Source organism: Xiphias gladius, chromosome 8 (assembly GCF_016859285.1).
Source record: "Xiphias gladius isolate SHS-SW01 ecotype Sanya breed wild chromosome 8, ASM1685928v1, whole genome shotgun sequence".
NCBI classification, from domain to species: Eukaryota; Metazoa; Chordata; class Actinopteri; order Istiophoriformes; family Xiphiidae; genus Xiphias; species Xiphias gladius.
In genome coordinates this window covers 1,547,159-1,568,716 of record NC_053407.1, presented here as the reverse complement: position 1 = coordinate 1,568,716, position 21,558 = coordinate 1,547,159, and the positions used below count along the sequence as shown (strand labels likewise).

Below are 21,558 nucleotides of genomic sequence, written 5' to 3'. Positions count from 1 at the left end.
CTGGCATGTATAATCTGCTGTGTGCATTGCACTAAATGGGAACTTGAAGGCGGAATGTAAACTGGGGCCCAATAGCATTTTTTCCCCAGAGCCAGCTAACAGGGTAATCCAGCCATGGCTGGCGATAAAACTGAAAACTGACAGCTCTTCACAGTGCACAGTACTCTTGCAGTGAAGAAATATGTGATTGATTTCTGATATTTTAGACAGATTTCCTCTGTAAAATACTTTCTACTTTCCTCAAAGAAGTACATGCAACAAAAAAGCAGCATGCGCGAACTGAACTGAAAAACTGATCCGAATAGGAGAGCCAAAAAATTGCACTTACTGCTTAATGGCCCCATAGGCAGACCAAGCATAAACAAACTAGTTTTAAAATTACAAGTCTATTCTCATAACTACTTCATTTAACAAAACTATGAAGAAATGTGTTGTGCATTTGTACTGTTTTACATTTTTTAGTGTTATATTTAAATGTATGTTTACCTGCTAAGAGGTCTCAGGGTAAAAATTAGCTGCTAGGTTCCTATTAACCCACAGTTCCTCCACCATTCTGTACATTTTGTAGAGTATTTCTAAATATTACACAGCCTTTGGTTTGTTATGCGATAATTTTTTTTGTGTTGTGTGGTAAATTGGTGTGGAAATGTGAAACACAGAAATTTAGGAATCTGAATATATCAGATAATATAGTAGGAGGCACCTTGAGGCCCTTATCATATCAGTGGATGTTAGGCTTCATAAATCACATTACCACCAACCACTTGCTAAATAGTCAAGCTCCAGCCATCGCTGGCTGGTAATCCAGCCTGGCTACGAGCAGCCAGCGATGTCCGGATGTAAGGTGACTACTACGGGATCGCGGCTTAGCCTGTTGCTCGGAATTTGAAAGTGCCGACCGGAAGTTTGGACATTGATCACGGCGGGCTTGACGCTTTTTCAGCGAGCGCTGCACTGCTGACTGCATGGACGAAAGCTGTCCTCTGAAGCAGCGTAGTGGGACTTTTTTTTGTTTTGTTTTATTTTTTTGCTAGACAGGACGCTGTTAACAACAACGCTGATGGGCTGAGAGAAACCTGTGCTTGTTCCACTCAGGAGCCTCCGGTTCTCTTATTTGTGTGAAGAAAATATTTGAGTCCGTTGGGTGAGGAGAGGAGCCTGAACACCGCAGCAAAAATGTACGTTGATTCAAATGTTTTTTGTTCTTTTACCTATCCTTATATCTGACTACCTATTTCACCGTATTGTTCATCTCACTATCTTCTCTAGGTTAGACACAGTTAACCTGTTTCTGGTTGGGGGTTTAGCTCTTACATTAGCCCTGGACATCTTCTCTGTCTTATTTAGACCCTTTTCTCTAAGTGCCTCTTCCTGCTGCAATCTTGCCTTGTCACCCCTAAATGTAACGTCCAGTTCTCTCCTGCGTGGAGAAACCAGCCTGCCAAACCCTGTTTACAAATCTTTTAATTCTGCGGGACTTCTTGCTTGAGCTCCAGCTTCAGCCAAAGCGGTTTCAGTAAAATACCACCTCTTTGGTTTGCTTGTTGCAGAACATTCCGCAGTGTTCTTACAAGAAAACAATTGGCTAACACTGAGTGGTAGCGAGCAATGTGAAACATCCGTAAGAGATGAATTTCCAATCAAATAAGTGCTGTTTGGTATATTGATGGTACCAAAAACCCAGTCTGAGTCCTTGTCATGCTCTACCAAGTGCGTACCGTCATTGCCAAGTTTTGGAAGGGTTTGACTGAAACGTGTCACGTCGTTCACCAGTGTCAGCGTTGCCACAGTATGTCAAAGTCACTTGGATTGGGGTGAACGTTTGTCACCGGACCGGTAATGGAAAGAGTGTTTGTGCCCTTTTTGTTGACGCGCGCGTGCATGAGGCAGTGCGTGAAGGTAGAGGACAGACTCCATGTTTTCATGAGCGAGGCTTTGCGTTACAAACTGTGTGCTTGTGTGACCGACTATTAAAAAGGAGCCGCATAGTTGAGACTGAATATTGAAATGACAGACTGAGACATGATAAGAATATTACCATTGCTTTGCTTTGCTTTGTGTGTGTGTGTGTGTGTGTGTGTGTGTGTGTGTCTGTGTGTGTACCATTTAGTAGAGTTGGGGTAAACAGTTTTATTACTGATTTAATACATTTAAACTTTTAACCATGTAAATTGTATGTTACCGTATATCGATTCTATTTCCTTCCATTAAAATATAAAATAGTAGATTTGCTGCATATTTAGAACTTGTCTACCTGATTAAGGCATAGCTTAATAAGACTTCACTGACAAAAACCCTGCATTTTACTGCCTATTCTTAGTATTAACAACAATCAACCAGACATTTTCTTACCAGGTCAAAATGAAAATAAATTCAGTTGGGTCATATTTGTCTAAAAAAACCATATTTGACATAACAACATTTAACTTCTCATCAGCGTGCAACTGTCTTCAACAAACTAGCACTGGAAGGGCTGACCACCAATGGTCGACCAAACATTAGTGGATGTGAAGAGTCTTAGTCGACCCAAGTTTTGATTGGTTGGTTGGTTGCAGGAAAAAAAAAAAAAACTCCACGGGAATTGGTGACATTCAGTCATTCACTCAACCCTGTGGTTATTAGATAGTAATTACATATGTCGGGCAGGAAATCCAAAGTGTGGGATCCTTTCGAGAGGGTAAAGAAAGTGAAATGCAAATGCCACAGGCGTAATATTAGATAGCCTTGATAAATATGCCCTATTAGGCTGATCCAGGTGTACATGGGGACAGGGGAGGCTAAATTACCTGCATGTTCAAGTTAAATCGGGCTCAGACTACAGGAGTTTTGGGCCGATTTAACCCCAATTCACTCCTCCCAACAATCGGAGGAGAAATCTGGTCTGGGACCTTGGTCAGAACTGATGTTCAGCCCAGATTATCTGCTAATGTGATGGGTTTACAGATCCAGTCTTAAACCTACCGAACTGCTTGCAGACCCATCGGGGCTGCCCCTATTAATATAAAACATGTTTTATGTTTAGGAGTTATATGCACAATATGCAATTTTCTGCTGCTGGGGGTCTCCCAATCAAAACAATAACAAAGTATGGAGTTTGGTGATGTCGTGAAGTAGTGGGGGATCATGGGAGTTGTTGTCCTCACCAAAAATTGCTGTCATTGCAGTCAGCTTCTCCTGGGTTAGGATTCCTCCAGAGTTAATTGTTCAGGAAGTTTTTACCAGGAGCTGAATTATCCATTATCAACAAACTATATAACATAGGTTTAGTTGTTTTTAGACATTTTGGTGCGGAAAAGTTACATATTCATACATATTACGTATATTATTATATTATTACATATTATTACATATTTGCGGTTGCCGGTATCATAAACGTGCAATTAGTGGACTAATGTCTCGAACTAACGACTACTAATCAACTAGGAAGATTTTTGGTTTGGGGCAACCCTAAATATCAGGCAGACTCTAATAACTATTTTTTAATGTTTGTCCTCTACCACCGACTTAACGTAGTCCAAAATACATACACATTAAGATACACATTAAAATTAAAAAAATACATACTACATGAAAAAAATAAATATTTTTAGACCTTTATAATTACAAAACATCAAATGAACACCAGCATTGTTATAGTTTTTTCAACGTCCTGTTGCTTCTGTAGAATCTGAAATGTGACTGGTCTGACCTTGCCAGACTGGTTGGGGCTAGTTTTCCCTTGCCGCTTAGATTTGCCTTACAATTTAAGTGTGTACCGTGTATTTGCACTTTACATACAGAAGGCCAATGAAGTAGTATCCTAAAAGAGCTATTTGTAAGTTTTGCTATTGCTACACAGCCAGCGTTAGCATCAACAGCTGTTTGCTTATCAGTCTAGAAGAAACATTGCAGGTTCAGCATCAACCTTCATTCCATTACTCGCCAAGAGCTGTCTCCAACAGCGGAAAGCAACGCCGATGTCAACTCTTGTTTTGCTTCTAAAACTATCACTTCTTTTCTCCTACTGAATTGAGCATGCTAACCAGCTAGCCCCAGCCTGCCCAGCCCATCTCAATACTCACTTTCCAATAGTTAGTCAGTGTAGCGTCCAGACTGAGCTGAAGAGGTAGCGCTGCTCAGAGGACATATTATAACCTCTTGACTTGTAAACGCAACACTGGCTGAAGCTCCTGGTAAGCGAAAACTTACAAATAGCACCTTTTAAGAAGAGCACAATTTCATTAAGAAGACTAACTCTTACTCAGCATATCGCCATGGCAAACACTGATGGTGAATTACACTAGGTGACTATTTTTAAACATTTAATTGAACTATCAGTAAAAACTGTCAAACATCATCTGGTTCCAACTTCTCAAATATGAGAATTTGCTGCTCTTTTCATTTTATATAACTTTAAATTGAATATCTTTGGGTTTTGGACTGTTGGTCGGATAAAATAAGCATTTAGAATACATCACTTTGGGCTGTGGTATCTTGTGATGTGCTTTGTTATAAATGTTGACATTTGTAGAGTAAATGAATCATTTATTGATTAACTGATAATGAAAATAAATCATTTGCAGCCCTTCTGAATCCTCCCACCCCCAATGTTATCACATCTGACAAGCTTTCTGTCTCCAGATGGAGTAACAGCAATCTTGGCATAGATCAAAATACAGCACCTACTGTATAGTAGTACTCTGCCTGCAGAAACAAACACACAGTACCGTTTGATTGTGCTCCATGGGGTAGGGTCAGGGAATCCAAATGTTGCCGTAATAGGTGACAAAAACAGACTGGGTCAGGCTGACTGTGGGAATGCTCCTATGAAACCACAAGCAAACTCTCTTTGTGTTGCTCTCTCAGAGCCAAGTGAACAGTAAGTCCATTGTGCCATTGCAGGGCTCACTGTTAGAAGACCTAATTCAGCTAATGATCAGGCCTGAGCTAACAAGCTGCATGAAACAGATACAGAGCAGAGGGCAGACACTGTACTCAGTCATCTGATTCTCATTTCATTCAACATTTATTGGATTCATTCATAAAGCAAGATGGAACAACTCATTTCAATCTTATGTACTTGTACATATGACACTTTCAGATGATTTCGGCTATAATGTTGTAAAAAAAATCTGGAAAACAACTTGCAAGGTCAACAAGGACATAATCAGGCATGCTTGTCATCTTTGTATTCTGCTTAAAGGCACATTTCTTTCATACTGACTCAACCCCAAAGTGCAGTCAAAGGAAAAGCAGTAGCTCAGAGTGCAGTTTTTCTTACTTCATTTTGTAACAGATTCACTTTTCAAACTCACAGTTTCATTATTTGGAAGAATGATTGAAAGTGAAAATGAAAAGTCAGTATCACAATTGGTCTAATGACTCAATTAAGGCTAGTTAATGTTGTGTTCAGTTGCTGTAGTGTGATAACAGAGGTACTAATACAGATACATACTGTGCATGTGGAACACATTCAGAGCCACTGAACAAAGGAAAGTGACTTAGAGGGGAGTGAAAAAAATAATAGTTAGGTAATGTACTGCATTCATTAAATTGTAGTAATAAAGTAATAAGTAATAAAATATACAATAACTAACCAAGATAGACGCACACGGTTTGGATGACAAATGAAATCTGTAGATGATGTAAATGTGTAGAGTCTAGAAATATAGTGAATACAGATGCCTCTTTGCGAGTCATGGGGCTCACTAAATGGTTTGTTGAAAATGATTTGAATCACTTGCTATGGCCTTCACAATCTCCAGATCTCAACTCAATTGAACACCTATGGGAGATTTTGGAGTGACATGTTAGACAGCGCTCCTCACTACTATCATCTAAACACCAAAGGAGGGAATATCTTTTAAAAGAATGCTGTTCAGTAGAGTTCCTCGCCCTGGGGGGATCTATGTCAAGGAGCACTGAAGATGTTCTGGAGGTTTGTGGTGGAACAACACCTTACTGACATTATGTTGTGATTTTACTTGAGTTTGTCACTAATCTGTATGTGGTGACAAGGAAGGGAATTATAATGTGAAAATCCACATTATAGCTGCAGTAAGGTGCTGTCATCCCATGTCTCATGACATATTCCAGGTAGCCACTCAAGTGAGACGGATTTCTGATGAGTGTAACTACACTTGGCTTTATGCTGGCACATTTGCATTGCATTGTCATGGTACTTGGATGTGTCTGATTTGGTAAATTGTTGCCTTAAGTCAATTTGGATAGTCACCACCCTAAAAGTGTGCATTAGTCCATTGCATTAGTGCCACCCCATACATAGCAGGCTATCAGTAGGTGATCAAGGCTGCTTTGGAGCTGTCGGGTACGATTCAAACAAACTCTGGTGAGCAACGCAGGATTACAACTGCCCAGAGGCCCAAAACACCCAAAGGCCCTAAAAGCCCCAGCTTTGCTCCATATCAGCTGGTCCTACATAATTTGATTTATCACAAATTTATTAGAAATATGCACCACTGAAGCACAATATCAACTATAACGTGTCCTCTATCCTCCATTTTGTGGCCCTCAGCCTTGTATACAAATGTTAACCTTAACGTTACTAAATGTTAACCTTAGTTTGATAGACACAGAAGACCTCAGGCAAAGGTAGTATTTATTAAAGGAGTTCTGTAAGGCTGCAAACAAAAATTATTTTCATCATCGATAAGTCTGACAGTTATTTTCTTTAATAATCAATTTATTGTTTAGTGTTGACAATTTCAAAAAATAGTAAAAAATGCCATCATTATTCCCTGAAGTAAACACAGTCAAATTGCTGTTGTTGTCTGAGAAACAGTCAACAACCCAAAGATGTCATGGAAAATGGAGAAAAACAAATATTCACATTTTTCTAAAATCTACCAGTTCTACCAGTGATTTTTGGTATTTTTGCTAAATAAATTACTTCAAAATACAAAAAAATCAACTAATTATCAAATTATTGCCAATTATTTTTCTGTCAATCGACTAATCAATTAATAAACTACTCATTTCAGCTCTAAGTTCCCGGGTGCTTGGGGAAATAATGAAACTGCCATGAAAAATGTAGGTTAATAGGAGCCCGATAACAAATTTTTGCCATGGGGCCGACTAGGTTAATTTCGGCCACGTTGGTGAGTTTGCCCAGTTTGTTTGGTTCGTTGAGGCTGATTTGAAAACTGTGGGGTTGACCAAACAAATGCCTTGAGACCATTTTAGAAGGTCTAGTTCCAACCAAATTCTAGTGCGGTTCGTTGTGGTCACTTCTCATGTGTGTGTACAACTGATTTCAACACTAAGAATAACTTTGAAGGTACACCAAGCGTACCTACCTAAGAGTACCTTTGTGTGTGCTGTTTGCCATTTGACCAATTCTCATGTCTTGCTCCTCTCTATGACAGTAAGCTTTACCCTTTGCCTTCCAGTGGGGCTTTTTTATGTCTGTTTTTTTAAATCTTTTTATGTTTTAGCCCAAAAAAGCAACCTTACATTGTTTACCCAGTGTGCATTCTGTTTTTTGGAAAGCCTCTGTCCATCTCTCTCTCCCTCTCTCTCTCTCTCTCTCTCTCTCTCACACACACACACACACACACACACACATGGTCCTTTGAAGTTAATGACTTCCTCTGGTGGAGTAAATTTCCTTGAAAAACTGGACAAACAGCCAATTAAGACACACAAACTCTCAAACATGGACATATACACACTTATATAGACACATACACACAAACATGCTCTGCACCATTAAAGATATAATGAGAGTTAATGACTTTGACTCTTCAGATAGACGGTGTTATGAAGCAAGAATATTCTCCCATGGTTTGTACTGAAGGTTTGGTTTTTCAGAAATAAAAGTTGTATTTTGTGGTCTGGAACATTTTTAGCCTCCGTAGTTAATGTTTTAATTCTGGATTAACTCTTGGCCAGTGTCATGCCACACTGAAAACATTTCTCCAAAATAGTAAGGTGGCTTCTAAGGGCTGGTTTATGCTAGAAAAGAACTAGTTTGAACAACAGGTGGTCCAACCTCAATGGAAAGTGTATATTCTATAGTTGTTCTGAACAGTCACAGTCAAATGCAGGGTAAAGAGCCGGCCATCATAGAGAGGGGAAAGACGTGATATCGTTTTAATAAGGGGATAACGCACATTGTCAGGCATTCTCTCCTGGAAGACATGCCTAGTGTTGCTCTTGGTTCTTCACGTGAAAAGTGACAGAAATAGTTGTATAAAGAACAAAAAAAGAGAGCTATGGAGAAAAGCTGAACACTCACTGCGTGAAGTGGGTGTGAAATTTTTTGACGCTGTGCCCCCCCAGTTCCGACGTCAGAAAGGTGTGGGGAAAGGGGGTTTCTAAAGCTGTTCTACCATCTGAGAAGCAGTTCTGATGTAAATACTGGCAGCTTAAGCTCTGAGGTAAAATGATGGAGGAACCTCTAGACTTATCTTAGCTGGAGATGAACATAACAACAAGTCCTCCAACTAATAAACACGCGGTTAAGGTTGTCGAACGGTCATGGATAAAAGACAACATTGAACACTGGTTTCACACAGGAAACAAAAAGCAGTCTCCTGTTTGAAAGTTCTGTGTTTTCCCGGACCCATCTATCCACCCCAACCTCCTCCTGACGCAGACTTTGTTGCTCTTTATACTATGTCACCTGACTTCCTCCTTTGCTCCTGTCATAAATACTATGGCTACTAGAGATCGCCTAACAGTAAAACATAACTATGGGTTTTAATAAGCTGCTTGCACAGTTGACCTATGTTGGCCGTTTTTTACTGGAGGATAGTCTCATAGGCTTTTACTGGAGGATAGTCTCATAGGCTTTTGCTTTGAAAAGTATTTACAGGAAATGTGGAGTTTGCATTGACGGTAAATTTACATCTTACAAGCTCTGCTCCTTATCTCTCCCAAGCTCAATCTCATTCTTTTGTGAAGCTTTTTAATAGTGTTATCAGTGATTTCTTTATTCACAGCAAGTCACCTTAGATCTAAGGCAAAATAATTAGGAAATTCCCCGCTCATCTCCTCTGATCATCTTTTCCCGTTCATCTCATTTGCCCTGCCCATTCTCTTCCTCTCAACGCCCCACAACGACCTCAAGCCTCCTCATTCCCATTGCCCAGTAATGGTTTAGAAACTTGTTTGAGCTGGTAACACACTCAGTTGTCAGTTTATTAGGTATACCTTGCTAAAACTAATACAGTCTAATAAAGCAATCCTCCAATTAATCCAGCCTTTGTGAAGGTCATAATGAGCATTTTTGATTCATTTGTATGACCACTTTTGAGGATATAATTTGTGGTGCTGTTGAACTGTATTGCACTATGCAGAGAGGTGTTTCAACAGCAACACAAACTGCAGCTTCCAAAATGATCGTTAAGTTGAATCAGCATCTCCTTCAAACAGTTTCAACCCAATCTGAACATTATAACCTTCATGAAGGAGGATTTATTGCGGGTCTGTTCTATTAGACTGCATTAGTTTTAGATAGATGTACCTAATAAACTGACAACTGAGTGTATGCCACAGTGATTGTCTCTCTCGCTCTCTCTCTTTGTCCTCCTCTCCACCTCTGGTGGTGTCTGCACATGCAGATGGTTCAGGTAAGAGAGATTATAAGAGGATTACCCACTAGGCCTTTTGCCCGTAAGACCAAAGCCATGGAAACGGATAGGGAGAGAGAGATAGTGAGTGTATGGTATGTATATGCATCCATGCATCCTTATGCAACAAATACGTAAGAGGATGAGGAACTTTTTTCAACCAATGTGAGTGTTTGCTTGTATGTGTGTGTGTGTTTGTGTATAATGGTTTATGGAGTTAAAAGGTTTTTGGAAGTTAAAAGGCTTATTAAGATATCAAATGGTTGTTTGTACTCTCTGATGGTGGACTATACAACTGTGGAATGTTACCACAGCAGCAATAATTTTCTCCTTTTGTCGATGCTTGAACGGTGAACTACACAGTAAACGCTACAATGTATTCTGCCTGATGTATGTTCTTGCATGTTTGACACTGGTCATGCTGAAGCATAGCCATAACCTAGTTTTGTGTCAGGACACTCCATAATTTTTTTACTGTTTTTTTGCTATGGTTCTGCGAGGCGGTACCTCTGCTGCACCAACACAGACATCTGATAGAAATTAATGAGGATGCCTGTGTTTTTTGCCTCTGTGCACATGTGTCTTAAAGGATCATAAATACTCGAGGTGTCTGGAAGTCTGGAGCTGATCATCAAACGGGTGAATATGGTGTTTTCTTTGGGGGAAAAAGTGCAGTCACAATCATCGCTGTGACTGAAGTGGTAGAGCGCAGTGAAAGTGAACAGAAGGCAGCACTCCACTGATGTATTTGAGAGGCATCACTGTTGCTCAGATTATAAACATGTTAAAGATACTTGCACAATTGGATTAAAATCATTACTTTTGTGCACATTTATCAGAGTGTGACCCATTACATTCTTTACTTGCTCTACATGCTTAAGTAATCCATTACAGCTGTCTGAATTTATAGCTAAGTATGCAGTTTTTTTCTAAATTTTTTGAGATGAATAGGCTTCAAAACATTTGGTATTGTGGAGAGGTGCTGTCAAAGGCTTCTGTGACTCTGACTCATTGAGCAGCCTGGCAGCAGTGCAGAGATATTCCCTTCTAAAGTTTCTAAGCAAGCTTTTCTAACCAATCACAGAAGATCACAGTTGGTCAGTTAAGCGTGTACCCTGGTGATGAATCACTTGCAATGAGTTTCCAAGTCTAATTTTGGTGAATCCCTATCTAACAGTTGCAAACACTGCTTTGAAACTCTGGATTCAAGGGTAGCAGTCAACTGAATCCCAAGATAAAGATATGTGAACAACCTTAATCAAAGAGGTTAACAAAAGAATAGGTTCTCGACAAAAACTTTCTTTGCCTGTTTACAGGGGGAAAATACAATGGGAATCCTAATGATTTTGGCTTAATGGCATGACAAGGAATGGGTCGTGATTTTCACATGTTTGTAATTGTCATTAAATTGTACAAAAAAATCAAATAGTCTTGCAACTATCATCTTATCTTAAAAAATATATTTTCCCTTGTTTTTAATGATGCCTGGTAGTAAGTAAAATGTTACTACCACCACAATGTGGCAGTAATGTACCTAAAAGCTGTCTGCCAACTGCCATTTAACAACGAAGAAGAAGTTGAAGTTACCACCAGGCACCGGTAAAACGTGCATGGCGCTGTGAGATTATTACTGCACAAATGGGAGTCATGTGTGGAATTCCTTCAAAAAAAAAAAAAAAAAAAAAAACCAAATCAAAAATGAGGGGCCAGGTAAAAACTAGCATATTGTGGAGGTGGGAGGGGAGAATGGTCGAATGGTTCCCAGTGAATATCGAATAGTCTTTTTGCTTTAAATACCCATCCATAGACTTGACATGCATATTTTTGTGCCTGAGTGCATTATTTCTTTTTAAAATAACTTAATCAATTCATGAAATGCATCACCTTATTCTATAAAACATATGTTATTTGAATACATTTTCAGTACATTCAAGTAATATATATTCTTTTATGTTTTGGCATCTCAAACCCCTAAAATGTCAGGTGGCACAACAGTCCACGCAAATGAACACACTAAGGAAACTTTTAAAAATGATATTTTAATGATAATTGATTCAAAATCAAATATTGTGGCATGATTTTATGTTTGAAACCTTTCAAATAAACCAAATTTTACAAATACCAATAGTTTTAAAGCTGTTGAGATAGTTGAAAAATACAGTACCAACAATTTGTACTGTATTTTCTCAAATGTCAGGGTGGTGCAACCATAAACATGCAAATTTTAATTATGAAGTGAAGATGCAATAACGGTAAATAATATTGATAAAAATAGCTACTTTCAACTCATAGGTAGGCTGGTAAACCTTCCATGTCAGGTGGTACAACCAATGTAAAACTAGGGAAATGTTATTTTATCAAAAAAAACCTCTTTATTCTATTTAAAAATGACATGTATGAACCTGATAGCGAGGGCAAAAGCTCATATAGGGGTCCAAGTAGAAGCCTGTTTAATTTGAAATTAGTTGCAAAAAATTAGGTTATGCAACTGCAATGATTGTCACTATATGAAATAAATAATATTATTAAAGCTCCAAGATTATCTTTATGAATGTGATATTAACCCTCTACCAGTGTTCAACTAACATTTCAAAATGTTTTGAAATATTTTGTCAAACATGAATTCTTGTTAAATCACAATCCATTTTAATTTAGTACGTATTTATATAGTTTTTCGTTCCTGTTGCTATGCATTTAAAGTTTTAAAATCCTGGAGTACTTTTGATTAATGCATTTGGATATTTGAAATTCAATTTTGATGTTTCTTTTTAAGTGTATCAAACTAAACATGTTGTTCAATCACAATCCATTACATGGTATCTAATCAATCTATTACACTCTAGACTATTCCAGTTATTATCTACCGAATGTGATCTCATGTGATGTATCCTGTTTATCCTGTTTGTTATCCAATTTACTACTTTTACTTCAATAGAGACTGTTGACTGAAACGCTTTTTTTTTAATTTGAAATAAAAATATGATTATTCAGCATATTTCCTGTCATTACTAATGTTGTCAGGTGGCACAACTTGTAATTGTCAGGTGGTGCAACCAGGTAAAATGTTCGTTAAACCCAATAAATAATAGGTTAAAGTGAACAAATGGTCGATAACTATGATGTGAATAGCTATTGTATTGAATGCATTCATTTGTATATTTGTATAATTACTTTTGTCTTTAAATGTAAAATCGAATGCTAAAGATACTAAATACCCATCCACTAGAATGCAATAATCTTAAATTATTGTAAATACAGAACATGACCACAAAATAATAATGTGTTAGACACTGTAGAAACACTTGTTCCAGACTCAAAAATATGCATAACATCCATTTTGATAAGACTTTCTAAAAATACCTTTTTCGAAGCTTTATTTGTCATCGACCCTTTTGCATGTAGCTCAAATCACCAATGCGCCTGAGTACAGCCTAACAGAGCAGGTAGACTATTAGTCTTGTTGACAATTTGAAATCAGTTCTCAGTGGTTATCTCAGTCTTGCTCTGAGGCGCGTGTAACATTATCAGCAGGTTGTGGTCACAGATTAAACCATCAGTTCAGCATTTGCCCTGTGTGTCTCTTTACCTGCCCATCCAACAGCTTAACCTTCAAGGTTTTCCATGAAGGGTTAACCTAATGACACAGTTTCCCTGAGTGCACAGCCTGCTCACTAGCCCAGCAGTGTAGAGTCACACACCCAGATACATTCAGCACTCTCCAATAGCCGCGATTCTTTAATGTCAACATAACATTTTTACTTCCATAGTTAAATTTAGGTACGCAAAATAACGTTGAATACAATCTTGAAACTTGCACTTTTTGAAGCGCTCAAGTCAATACCATGTTTAATATTGGATATGAAATAAAACAGGGGGACCTAACTAGAAGACATAACTTCAATCCTACAATCTATTTTAGCATTAGTATTAATGTAGATGTTTTTTTTCAGTATGGTTATGTGTAGCTCTGAACCATATTAGACTGGCTACAAACTAGTAATTAGCCTGCTGCACTCAAGTGACAGTTAAGCTGCTTATTGGCCAGCTGGAGATTAACCAGAAAGTCCCCACATCACAGGGGTCCACACACACACACACACACACACACACACACACACACACACACACACACACACACACACACACACACACACACACACACACTTAAAGAGGCAGTCATGCGGTGCTTAGTGAAGTAGGAACAGTCTGTCAGCTCATTACCAACCTCATTCTACTTCACCAGAATGAAAGATGATTAAAATGATTTGTATCATCAACTAGAACAGTACAGTACAGATTTTGTCCCTGCTTGACTAAATTTCAGGTGGGCCACTCTAGCCCCCTAAGAAGTCAGGTTGTACAAGATGGGGACAGAGTGTTACTGGACAACATGAGCAAAAAGGAACTGGCCTTTCACAATTTTTAGTATGCCTGTTAATTCAAAATCAAAACTTCCTGTTGCTGCTTCACAATAAAAGCCTTCCAGCAAACAAAACTTTGATACAGCTTTTTTGTTGTGAAAAAAAATACAGCTACTTGGGCGAACTTAACTAAGTGGTTAGGTAACTTTGTTTGAATTTTTGAAATATATGAAATAAGTAGCCAGCTGGACAAAGAAGATGTTTATACTAAATTGAACTTGAGGTTCTGGCCGTGGGACCTTCGTTGCCCATCTCTCTCTGTCATTTCTTATTATCTGACTCCACTATCCCTATCTATTGGAGGTATAAAAAGCCAGTGTGGCACGTTGCTATGGAACATTACACTTGGACAAGCAGCAGAGAATTGGGATTTTAGCTTTATTGATTTTATTTGTTTGGACAGTTTGCTTTTCACTTTGCACTTCACCTAAACAAGAGAAAAGACTTGGGAAATGTGTTGCTATCTCAGGTAATGAGTTTGGTGGAATGTAAACTTCTCCAAATCCAATAAAGAGCCAGACAGGGCCCCTAACGTTGGCCTTAACTCTGATATACCACCCTGCACTGGCTCCAACACAGCAGGTGCTTGGCCTGCAAGTAATAGTAGGTTAGGCAGTTAACCTGGCATGTTAACAGTTTCTGTTAGAGAAGGTAAATACATGGTTTAATGCATTCCTTATACTTGAGCTTGTATTTGTGGGTATGGAAAGGCTATCTTTGTATACTGAGTATTACTCTTAGTAGAACCCTATGCAAGGTTACAGTATTTGGAGAAATCCAAAGAAAGCCCTCCTTGTTGCGGTTGCTGAGCTAGGATTGGACAATTGCTGTTCAGAGGAGGGGTTTTGCAAACGGTCAGTTCATAGTGAATAAAATGCTAGGGGTATATTTGATGACTCCTGGTCATGTTTGATTGTGTCAGACTTTCTGCATTAGTATGCTAATTTGTAGTTTAGCACGGCTGCAAGAGATCAGCTACACAGATTTTTTTCCACACAGTTTTCAAACTTTCAGCTGTGGAGGGAGAGACACGAGGCAAAGACATTGCGTGGGGTGAAAGTAACAGGTGCATGCTGGTGTTCTAAGAACAACTGGAAGTTATTGTATTTGACCCATTGATTTTCTCGCTTACAAGTATGACCAGCTTGTCTGAGATGCAGCAGAGAGTGAGACACACAGCTCATAGAGGCAGTTAAAGTACTAGTGCCAGATTGCTGCAATTTGCGTCCAAATTCATACTCCTGCTTGGAGTCATAAAAAGGAAATCTTAACACTACGACATGATATACATACATTTCCAGATACTTTCAGTTATCTCCATCGCGAACAACAAAAAAAGATGCTCCATATAATTGTAATATTTGCCTAAGAATCGTCACCCTTTTTAAGTCTTCTTATGTATCAAAGTTAACTAGAGGAAATGGTCAGCATAATGACACAATCGTTGGGCTATAGCTAGCTGTGTTTGCTATCTACTGTCATAAACGTTGTTTATTGTCCCAGACAGGACAGTCAAACTTTGAAGCAGACGTTGCTCCGATTACGTTTCTGTTGATCGATCAGTCTGTTCTCAGCAAGTTGAAAAACTCATAAACACAGAATACAGCGGCGAATTGCTTTGTGTGTTCACAAGAGAGGCAGCGGCCCTCCCTCTCTTTGCTGCCGTCATGTTTATACTGAAAACAATGGAGGCAGCAGTGCCAGCGGTAGCCGCTCGCGATCAGAAAGCACCTTAATTGCTCTGATATGGAGGCTCTCTCTCTCTCCTCCATTGGATGACTGTGTTTGTACTGGGCACCAGTGAAATTCTAAAAATATGAAACAGGGCATTGTGGAGCTCTGTTAACATTCCCTGGATAGGGGTTATTTTTAATCTTATAATGGGAAAAAGGTCCCACAGACACCCAGATAGAAAGGCTTTGGCACTGTTGGCGATTTATTTTGACCTTTTTTACTAAAATCAGGAGCTGGGGCCTTTTTTTTTTCTTGTAACTTACTGGAGTCTCTGCTGGTCCCAGCCAAAAAATAGTTTGGCACAGAACCTCCTGGAAAAAGAATTGTCCTTTTTACATTTTGGTTTTGCACCGGTTAGATAAACAGTTCACAATGTAAATTAGTGAGCTTTTGAAGTGCTGGTAGATGGTTTAGGTTACATTCAAACAAAGCCAGGCTAGCTGTTCACCCTGTTTATGCTAAGCTAAGATAACCAGCTGCTCACTCTTACTTGAGACTTATCTTGCAGATGTGAAAGTGGTAACTTTCAGTAAGAAAGTTAATAAATGTATTTCTCAAAAAGTTGAACTACTTGAAAATGGCACTCCACTGATTTTACACATGAACAAGTTTACTTGTCATGGTGAAAAGTACTCAGTAGGGATGCACGTATCTTATACGTCAGATTGAAATTGGCGGCAATACTGACGTCATTAAGTGGATAAGCAACCGATCCACATTAAGTACAGTTCACTGAGTCAATCACTGCGAAACGTATACTCAATTTTTTTGTCCCGCAGCAATCCCTGGCCTCAAGTTACCTTACACAAGAGTGATCCCAATTAGTTCTCACAGTGAGGTGTAGGGATTTTAAATTTGGGAGAAAGAGAAAAATGGTATCAGATAGGTCCTCTGTATCAGCAGATACCCTTACTTGAGGTATCAGAATTGGTTAACAGAAGAGATGCTATTGTTGCTGTTTTTTATGGAGCTTGACCTATACTGTGGACAAGAAGTCAGGATATCTTAGCCTCTGCTGCATCAACCAATATTAATTTGTCTCTCTAAATAGACTATTTTTCGAAGAGGTTGTAGATGAGAGGGCAGGTTTTACACGTGAATCTAAATAGGAATAAACAAGTTACAGTGGACGGATGAAAGGAAAATGTATTGACCATTGTGACTTGTAATACTGTAAAAGTGGTGTGGTAGACAACTCAGAGAATATGTTCTGGTTACTATATACAGTATATTTTTACATCAGGAGGACTATAGCAGTGTGTGTGTTGCCTTTGTATGGACAGTGTGTCTGTTTTATCTCAGTCTCATGCTGTGCCAGCCTCCATGACTCTCCACTATGACATTTTCTGGATTCTTCTGTTTATGAAACCCTCCCCTACCACCTTTTGGTCTCTCTGTGTCTCTTCCTCTCTCTCTGCCTCGCTTTATTTCTGACTGTTGCCAGCATATAATGTAGATACCGGTATCAAACTTCTTTAGTCTCAAATAGTCAAATAAAAAGAAAGTCTATTTTGACATCTGATAACAATTAAGAACTGTCAAAGGCAAGGTAAATAAAATGCTGCTTTTGTCTTATGAAATTTGCAACAGCAAATATTTTTTGTAGGAAATGTTTTTTTTGAATGAATGAAGCGCTACATTAATTAACAGCAGCAGAGTCACCAGGAGTTGCTTAGGGTGGATGGCGGGGGTACAAAGTGACTATCACACTAGAGACAAGGCTACACATCTGGAGGGCCGTCAGTGGTTAGGTTTAAGCAACAAAAGCATTTTGGTTAAGGTTACATAGTAGGAAAGATGCTGGTATTGGTTAGATGTAAATACAAAGGTTGTGTCTGAAGTAATTGTGAACTGTATTAAACCAGACCAGAATCTTAAAGTTGCAATCTGGAAGATTTCAGTCCTGGTTTATTTGGCGACTCCTGTAGCAAATGGGGTTTAATACTAGAGGTCACATAATTCTGGGGGCATCAAAAGAAACTGTTGTGGTTTTAATAAAGAAATCAGGCAATAATTGGCCTTTGTCCATCATTCTGTGAACAACCATGATCTGATTTTATGCTACACAAGGCATGAACCTGCGAGCAGCAGGACAAAGTGACAGGAGCTGGTTACCTGGCTGAGACGTTGGAGGTGTGCAACCTGTCGCCTGAAATGTTGGTGGTGTGCAACCTGTCCCCTGCAACATTTCAAACTGATTCACTCTCCAATTAGGCCCAAAATGAGCGTTGTCATGTTTTGTAGACGCATTATTGATGAACGATAGCGGTGAGTGCTAAGCTCACTGACAAACACATGCATTTTCTGTGACTACTTTATAATAAAAATCAACTCATGTTTTGCCAGTGAAATGCTTTTATTGTGAAGCTGCAGCAGTAAGAATTGTTCGGTTTGCATTAGGAGTAACTTAATACAAAATTTTTCCAGGGATGTCGCCACAGACACCCAGTTCGTCAAACTGCAAAGATAAAAATATTATAAGACTTTCATCAGTGGCCATAGGCTCAATCACCATTGTGTTACCTCATTCGGTGAGAGATGAGTGACTTAACCGACATTTATTTTAGACTCAAAATCTCATTGTGTTTAGGTCAGTATAATTATTACCTTTCAGAAACTTGAAAGGTTCTTAACAAAGATAATTCATCATTATAATCATTGAATAAACTTTTTTATTTACTTAATTATGGTTAGGAAATCCACCCCCCAGTGGTGCATTTAATGATGGAGATTTTAAAAGTTAAAAACGGTAGAAAAGCATAGAGCGACTACAGTATGTTGTCAGAATATCAAACCCAGGCCCAGTAATAAACACCAAGAAGATATGGCAGTTGGAAAGAAGATAATGTGAAGTTGGTTGTTTCTTGGTTTCATAGTACTTCTGTAGTTCTTAGGAGTTGGATTGACCTTGAATGCACCGGCAGAGGGAGGTCTCAAAACAGTCCCTGCTCACCACTGTGTTACCACAGGATGACACTGTCTACTTGGACAAGAATGTATTGTAATTGCAAATAACATGTCAGTGCGATGGACTTACTATCTGTAGGAAGTTTCAAGGCTCTGCAAGTTGATTTTCATACTGTACAGAAATAAACTAAAACTAGTGGCTGTTACAAAGGTAAGAAAATTAATCTTAAGACGTATGCTTTGAAAATTGGTCAGCAATTATGTAAAGCGTGAAAAAGTTGTGGTGAAATAGGGAAAACATAAAACCACTGCTATAGTCCCTGCCCTGCTATACAGTTTAAATGTATGCACATACAGTATGTGCCTCATCAGAGGAGGAAAGAGGAGGATGGAAGGAAGACAGGCAGTATTGCTGAGAAAAAGCAAACCACACCATGATATAGACCTTTGACAGTAAAGATGTAGTGATTAGTAATTAACCTTCACTGGAATTCAGGAATGAAGGAGCAGAAGGTGCTATGGATGTGATTTGGAGGACGGAATCTCTTGCTTGTCTCCCAAGTCTGTGAACTTGCGACTGTTTGTCTTGTGCATGAAGAGGCATTTACATGCTTGTGCAAGTGAGTTACCCAATACGCAGTCTGGTTGGACTGTGCTGTTGGATACACTATTCCAATGATTAACAGGTGGTTGTAATGCGCCAAGAAAGGCAGCTATAGAATTGAATAGAATACAACTTTATTGCCCATCAGATTGGAAGATTGTCTTTGGCTCTGCAATCTAGTAAACATGGATGTAAAAAAAGCAGGATGTAAAGTGCTAAAAAACTCAGTTTTGCAAGTGTTTTATGCGAAAGAAAATTAATTCAAAGCTTTTGTTAGACCTCAAGAATAAACACAATGAGTTTTAGAAAGAAAATTGAATGTAAATACAACTTTTGCTTGTTTACAAGAAAACTCCACAGGGCACCATTAAAGTTTGAAGAATTTTACACATCAACAAAATACAGCAAAGCTTTAAGATCCACAAAACAGAAAAACAATGATAAAATGGTAGAGGAAGATGTAGAAAAAGTTGACAAGCGTACCTGGTCAGTCAGGATATTAGAAATATGATGGGAATGGAAAGAATGTAGCTTCATTTCAGCCCAGTGTGTGTGTGTGTGTGTGTGTGTGTGTGTGTGTGTGTGTGTGTGTGTGTGTGTGGGTGTGTGTGTGTGTGTGTGTTTGTTCAGATGACTAAGCAGAAAAATTAAGTTGTTTGAGTGATTGGAGTAATTTAGTCATTTAAAGCATTAGGTGTGTGTATGTGTGGGTGTGTTTATGTATTATGCGATGGGCCACCCATGCTCTGAACCCAAAGAACAACAAATTCACTGTTGCATTTGAAATCAGTAGACTCCCAATAGCCAATAGCCATGCACAATGCCCACTAAAACATTTAAGTAACTCCAGTCATTGAAGGTCCCATGTAATGGTTTAATTGTTCTTTAATTTGATGTATTTCCCTTTTGAAAAGAATGTTGGAGTGGAATTTTAGATAGTCAGGGGTCAATCGTAAGTGTAAATCATTTATGGAGAGATGGGCAGCTTGATCGGCAGAAAGGCATGTTCAAACATTTGTGCTTTTTTGCATCAACCTTTTCCAATCAAAATCACTTCTCATGTACAAATATAAGCCAAGAAAAAGCACTACATTCATTATTGTTATTGCTATTGTATGTGCTTTACAATAACAGCCTACATGTCATTCACTAATGAAAAACCTTTCAGGTTAAACAATAGTAGCAGGAAATGTTCTCTTTGACTCAGCTGTAACTTGGCAGCCCTGATGCAGCTGTAGGAGGACATTCAGTTCAGATTGGTTGAAAGTAAGTAACAAATAACATTACAACTTAAATGCTCTGTGTGTGACTTGGAACCCCACAAAGATCGACAGATTGATTGCAATCAACAGTTTGGTGATCCTTGGTTCGACTTCTTAGTTACACCCACTATGCAGAATGAGGTCACCACTGAAGGTGAAGCGTTTCCAGAAAGTAGCACTGTGAAGTTTCTTGGGAACTGTGAGTGAAGAGATTTTTCAAGATCTATTACAAATTCTAGATTGGATTGATTACTTGACTCTGACTTGGCCATTCCTATACATTGTTTTTAAGTCCTTCCTTTGCAACTTTGGCTTTATGTTTGTGCTCAGTGACTACCTGGATAGTACATCATCTCAGAATGGAAATTCTCTTACAGACTGCAGTTCTCCTCTAGGGTTTTATAGCACTTATAAAAACTACAAACTACATTTTGTCCTTCACAAGGACCAAATGCAGAGAAAGACAAAAAACAAACAAACAGAAAAACATAAAACATATGGGTTGCATATGGGTTTCACACGTAAACCAACCTATATGCACACATAAATATACACATGGAGGTTATAAAAAGACTTACAATAAAAACACACTCTCAGAAGCAATATCATATAGAAAAAGCAGTTTAAAAGAGGTTAATCAAAAATCTTTTTGATTGCTCGTTTTTAGGTGTGAATTAAAAAGAAAGATACTGGTTTTGCAAGTCTTAGTTTGTTAGGCAGGTCATTCTAGAGCTGAGATCCCCTTTAGTCTTACACCTTGACATGGAAACCACCAACAGGTTCCTGCCTGAAGACCTCACATTGTGTACAGGATGATACAGACCCAGTAATTCAGAGATATAGTCAGGGGCTCATTAAAGGTAATGAGTAAAATCTCAAAACTGATTATGTAATAAACTGGTAGCCAGTGTAAAGGTAGTAGGAGGGGGGGTAACATGATGGTGTGATTTTTATTAGTAGTCTTGTCTGCTACATTCTGTACAAGTCTAGGTAATGTTTTCTGATTAATGTCCGTTAGGAGACCATTGCAGTAATCTAAACGTGAAGAAATTTTTCAG

General features: G+C 38.6%; 1 protein-coding gene across 1 annotated transcript in view; it reads left to right on the top strand.

The window, feature by feature from the left end:
- The first annotated feature begins 980 nt into the window (after window positions 1–980).
- The window catches only part of ripor1 (RHO family interacting cell polarization regulator 1), a 62,806-nt gene continuing 42,228 nt past the window's right edge, over window positions 981–21,558 (top strand). Inside the window, exon 1 of the mRNA XM_040133980.1 lies at window positions 981–1,178. The gene's annotated coding sequence lies outside the window, so the exon portion shown is untranslated. The remainder of the gene's footprint in view (window positions 1,179–21,558) is intronic.